Here is a 6,355-nt window from a genome sequence, read left to right as displayed (position 1 = left end):
GTACCCCAATACAAGCACTAAGTGAAGGACTAATAAGAACATAAGACCCACCAACCATATCATAACAAATACACACAGCCCAATGTACTATGTTCAATACTAACCAGAAATTCTAATACATGATCCCCACTTCTAGAATAGATTCAAAGAAACATAGAAAGAGCGAGTCAGAAGGGTCCTCCCAGGCCATCTAATCTGACCCCCAGCTCCAGCCAGCTCTGCTCATGACATGCCTAGCCTATCTGTCAGGAAGCACTTCCTGGCATCCAAATAGAACCTTGGTTCCCTGAGCTTTGCTCCACTAGAATGCGTTCTGCCCAACTCTGCAGAGGAAAACAGGTCTCTACCCACCTCCGTGTGACATCCCCTCATGTAACTATATGTCACCAACAGATGCCCTCGGAGTTTCCTCTTCTCCAGGCTGAAAAGACCCAGTTCCCTCAGTCTCACCTCATACAGCTTTCCCTGCAATCCAGCCACCATCCTTGTGGCCCTACACTTCACCAATTCCAACCTGGCTATATCCTTCCTGTAATGTGGAGCTCAGAACTGAGCACAGTACTCCAGCTGCAGGCACACCAGAGTCGCATAAAGTGGCGGTAATACCTCTCTCAATCCAGAAGCCCTGCTTCTGGCTACGCAACCAAGAGTGGCATTCACCCTCTTGACCCCCACATCACACTGCTGACTCATGTTTAGCTTGCAGTTGACCAGTACCCCAAGATCCCTTTCACAAGTGCTGCTCTTCGCCCACTTGTCCCCTAACCTGTACTTATGACACCCATTCCTGTGCTCCAAGCGCAAGATCTTGCACTTAACCACATTGAACTCCATCCTGTTGTTCCCCGCCCACTTCCATAGTCTGTCCAGATCCTTCTGGATCTGGAGTATCTGCTCCTCAGTTGTGGCTACCACTCCCCTTTTAGTATGGTCTGTGAATTTGATCAGCAGACTGGTCATCCCCTCTTCCAGGTCATTGATGAAGAGATTGAACAGGATCAGTCCCAGAGCCCTGGACAACCCCACTCATCACTGGCCGCCATCCTGATAATTCCCCACTAATAGTTACCCTCTACTTTCAGTCCATCAATCATGCCCTAATCCATTAGACAGTGCATTGGTCTATGCCAAAACTCCTCAGTTTCTCAACCAGGATATCATGTGTCACTTTGCCACACTACCATTCCCACTTGCCCCCAGGGATTCTTTTCAGTCACTCTGCAACAGCATTACAAGGTTCCCATTCTTTTGAATGTGACACCATGCAGGCCATGCATGTTTTCTGAGGCCTGGTAAGCTCGGGCTGCAACCTAGAATTGAACCACATGCCATGTTTCCATGTGGGTCTCTGCCACAAGGAAAATGAGGAAGGGAGGGGTTTGTGAACGAATCTCTAAATGGCTGGTAGCAGTAAACATTTTAAGCAATTATTAATTCCTTGACACTCTAGCCAAAACTCTGTTTGTATTGCTACTTTTCATTAGTTTAATATTCTACTGTCTGACAGCTGAGTAAGCAGGTAAAGCTGTGAGCTGGGGAGTCTCCTAGTCTAACTCACTAGATGACACCCCTATCCACAGCCCTTTAAAAGAAATCATTTCAGTGAAGCAAACAGGGAGGAATTCTAGGTGAAAAGGTGAAGGCACCAGCAACAAGCCTTCCCTCTTTGCTTCTCCCCCTGCCCACAATGACCACTGTATCACTAATGAGAAGCAGATCAATAATACATTAATACTATTACTTCACACTGTGTAGAATCTGCTTCAAAGCTGTGACTCTGAAAAGTCAGCTTGCTCCGATTCCCTTTCCACAAGGGAGGGCCATCCATGCACCAAGCAATGCTCCTGCTGCTGCCCCAGATGGGTTAATCAAATCATAACACACCATGCTACAGAAAGCTACAACAGAGCAAACTCCAATGATTCAAGCAAGAAATTCAAACCATGCGCACACAGGCAAAGCTGGGATGGCTGAGAAGGCTGGTAGTTGCAATAAAGAGGTCACCACGTTGCAGAAAACTGCACTAGCCAACTTGATTGCTAAGTAAATACATCTTCACATCAAAATATACCAACTGGAAAGACTCTGGAGTATAACTCATCTACCACATTTTCTCATGCAAAATTTCACTCAGATCCAATCCACCATTAGTCTTTCCTACAGCATAAGTCCCTAAAATCAAGAAAGCTGTAGTATGGGATGACCCAAGAAAACACTGTTCATGCAATTATGCACAAGCCAGGGAAGTGATTGCACCAACAATGCAGATCTCACAGCACAGTGGCAATTAGTACTGAAGTGATGCTACAACAGACCCTGGATACACTGCAGATCATGTGGCCAGCTGCACACTGGTACATGGCCAATATAAAAATCAACCTGTACACCAGAGCCTATGCAGGCTCAGCTTGGCCACTTACCATTTTTGGTGGCAGAGCCGCATAGCTCTAGCATGGAATGCTTTTTGGAGGGTTTCAAAAAAGATGTTTTAGTTTGACTTCTTTGAGCTGTATTTTGTTCCACCATTAATCACACACACACACACACACACACACACACACACCTGTTCCCTAGTGTCTTCAACCCACACTTTGTATTGCATAAATCTTCCACATCCTCCTCCTACAATTTTTAAAAAACTGATGTTCTGACCTTCTTTATTTAGTAGATGCTCTGTGTAATATTTGCAGCTGTCATCCATACTCCTTTCACTTCCATTATTTATGTTTTAAGGCAAGTACCCAAAATTTTAGTTTTATTAAAACAGTAAACACATGTCACATCATGTGGTTAATATAAAGGCATTCTTCTGTATTATTTCTTACTCTTTTGCTCTGAACCTTTAGGAATGTTAGCTATTTTAGTGATTTCACATACAAAGCTGATGTTTTTGGTATGCCTTACACTAACTATGCCAGCATCTTTTTCTAATCTAATAGAAGCATAAGTGAGCTTTTTTTCTCAAGTGTGCATTCCTTTGCATACATCAACACTGAACGCCTATCTTGCTTTTAGGAAAGTGATGCTCATAAAGAAACTACAAATAATCCTTCCAGATTATTCATAGAATTCATAGAAAATGGAAGCAAAATAGTAATCTTATCTTCTTCTGTTTATCAGCCTTATTCTGTGACCAGAGTAGCAGAATGCAAGGATAGGCCATGCATGCAAGATACACAAGTAAGAAAATAAATCTATCTTTATTTTATTACAGATTTAACATAAAAACAGCAAACAAGAAAGAAAGGAAGAAAGCCCACTTATATAATACATTATTCCCTAATTCTTGCACAAAATATTTGTGACTTCTCATATGCTAAAATTGTAATTTAGCTAACTGGCATTTCAACAATCATTGTTGAAGAATGCACAAAGCAAAAAGAAGCACCAAAGCAGCCAGGGGAAACCAAATAAATGTATTTCATGCGAATTAAGTTTGGTTTGTGTTTCTCTTTTCTCCACATAATGTCTTTTGAGAATCTCAACCCATAATTGAACTTAAGACTTCACACCAGGCCGCCCAGATACAACTGCAGTGGAATCCAAAATTTTGACCAAAATTTTATTAGTACAGAATATGGCTGTTTGCTGTCATGTGAGAATTCCAGTAGCAAGTGTGACATCTAGAAATCAAATTTATGTTTCATCCTTAGACCACTGACTCAGTCTTCTAACAGCTTGCAGAAAAGGGCCATGGGCATACAAAACTAGTTGGAAGAAATGAAGTGACTGCAACCAGAAGTTAATTCGACACTAAAAGATAATTGGATGTAAAGTCATTTCAGAAGCAAATTAGAATACAGAGGTTAGAGTTCTATCTTTCGGATTTCCTGGATGGGGAAAAGCAGCTAACCTGTCACTAGAAAATGCAAGTCTCTCTGGGATAGAACAATTCTCCTTTGCAGAGGCAACATGCTGCCCTTCCACAAATCAAGGGCTAGCAATTACCCAGCCAAGGGTTTACGGCTGCATAGCAGCAAATCAATCACCTCCAGAAAAGGGAAATTAATTTGGGCTGACACCCACTGACAGTCTAAGTTGAATAGCTACCCCCAGCCCTCTTTGGCTTGACTTTACCCAAAGCAATCTTCACTAGAATGCAAAGTGAAGGCCTAAAACTCAGGTGATAAACCATTACACAATTCCATCTCTTTGCAATTCAAGGCAACTTTTCAGGCAGAAGAACAAAACCAACCCTTTCAAAGCCTCATTTAAAGACTGGCCACTGTAAATTCTCTGTTTGCATACAATGTATTCCACAGAGGAAATCACATGCATTAGGAAGAATTGTGTTCAAATAGCCAATTATCTCTCATATATCCAAAATGCCCATCAATCTTTTTCACGTTCCCCTGGTGTCCAAAGGGGTGGTGAAGGGAAGGGTTGAATAGCTGATAAATGGTGATGTATCTTTACAGAAAGGATCTGTTCCTTTGGAGTCTTTCTAAAATTACCACCCAGGACAAAAGCAGTATGTGAGAGGGGTGTGTGTTTATCTGTGTTTGCTTTAACTTACCGCCAACGGCCCATTAAATTGATGGGGTTCAGCAAAGGGTTAAACAGTGCAAAAGTGCGGCAAGGGTTGGGGCGGGGATGGGATGGGGGGCAGGTAAGGGGTAACTGCCTGCAAGAGGTAAGAATGACATGCTCCAAAATCAAACTCCCTCTTGGTAGCTGAGCTGGGGAACAAGGAGAGGAAAACCAAACCCCGGACGGAACGGGAAGGCGGGAAGAGGCGGAGGGGGGAGCAATTTTGTAAGGAGAAAAACTGAGAAATTACCAGTTTTTGGCCCCAAACCTACAAAAATAAATTAACTTACCGGGGTCGAAGTGCGAACTGAAGGCAAAGCTGGGGTTGAAAAATGAAGCCGACATGACAATAGCCAAGAGATTTGCTACCATTCCCATGGCAAAGCAGAAAAGTGGGGGAGGGGTTGTGGGGTACGGAGACGAAAGAAGTGGGTCAAAAATAAATGACAGAGGCGGCAGGCACTAGGCAGGTGAGGCGGTGGGATGGGGGGCGAGGGAGGTAAAAGCTCTCACAACTCCAGAAGTTGCCCCGGTGCCACATGAAAAATCACCATCTCCTTTCCTCTTGATGGCACAGCCAGGGAATTCAGTACTGCAGCTCCTCCTCTTCCTCCATGTTATTATCCCGATGCGTCTCCTTCAGGTATTTTTAATGTTTTTTTAGCAGATTACATCCTCATCTTCTATGGGAAGATGGAAGCGAGCTCGGGTTGGTTGCAATTGCCACAGTTGCAAGCGGCAGCATCAGAGAGTTGCTTTGATTTTGATTTTTATGTTTTGTTGTTTGCAACCACTGTAGCATTCAGGAGTGCAAATGCAAAATAAACAAGCGAACGAACCCAAAAATGTAAAAGAAGCTGTCAGCAAAATAAAATTGCACCTGAGTTGGTGCCGCCGTCCAACGAATGGATACAGCCTAGTGAGTGTCTTGCAAAAGAAAAAAGGAGGGAGAAAAAGAGAGAGAAATGTAGTCACACACTCACCCCCCCCCCCTCCGGCTGCCACACGGGGGAAAGCTTTGCACCAAAACAAGAGCCTCTGGAGAGGCTGGAACGGTGGGGAAATTACTGGCGGCAGCAATGCTTCCGCGGCGGGAGTGGAGGCTGCAGAACTCCAGAGTAGCAGCAGCCGCCGCCGCCACCCGCCGGCGCTATTGGGAATGCAAGCGAAGGAGCTGTTCCAGTGCTGACCCTGGGAGAAGCTGCAACAGCAACGCCATCTTGCTCCAGATCTGCCCTCCCCCCAACACTGCAGCAAGCAGCAAGAAAGAAGCGGGGCGGGGGGAGAAAAGAGACGCGAGCGCCGGGCAGCACTCGCCCAGGTGGCATGGCTTGGCGCGCGCAAGGGTGACGAAGGGGCGTCGCTGCACGTGCAGTCAAGTGTGACCCGGGTGCGCTCGCGCGCGCGCACGTACACGCCCTTCGCGCAAGCCCGGCGGGATGTGCGTGTACACTGCCCGATCCGCACAGGCAGGCAAGAGCTCTCGCTCTCTTTCACTCTCTCTTTTCCTCTCTCTTTCACACGCGCGCGCGCGCTTCCCCCACTCACATGGCGCTGCATAGAGTTTCACACCCACCCCCGTGTTGGTGCGCGCGCGGTAGGCACAGCCTTGCTCGCTTGGGAGCACCCGCAGCATGTTCGCCTGACTGCATAGTTGCACACCTTCTGTATTAAGCCCCAGGTGGGACCTAGCCTTTGAGCAGGTTCTCCCCCTCTCACGCACACGCGAGGTGCACGCGCACCCGACTACAGTTGCTTGGCTGAGGCAGGGAGAATCAGTGGAAATTTTAGCGGTGGAGCTCAATAGTACCTCCTTGCCCAAGTG

The sequence above is a fragment of the Varanus komodoensis genome, unplaced genomic scaffold, assembly GCF_004798865.1.
Source record: "Varanus komodoensis strain SLA01 unplaced genomic scaffold, ASM479886v1 scaffold84, whole genome shotgun sequence".
Taxonomy (NCBI): Eukaryota; Metazoa; Chordata; class Lepidosauria; order Squamata; family Varanidae; genus Varanus; species Varanus komodoensis.
This window is presented reverse-complemented; position numbering follows the sequence as displayed.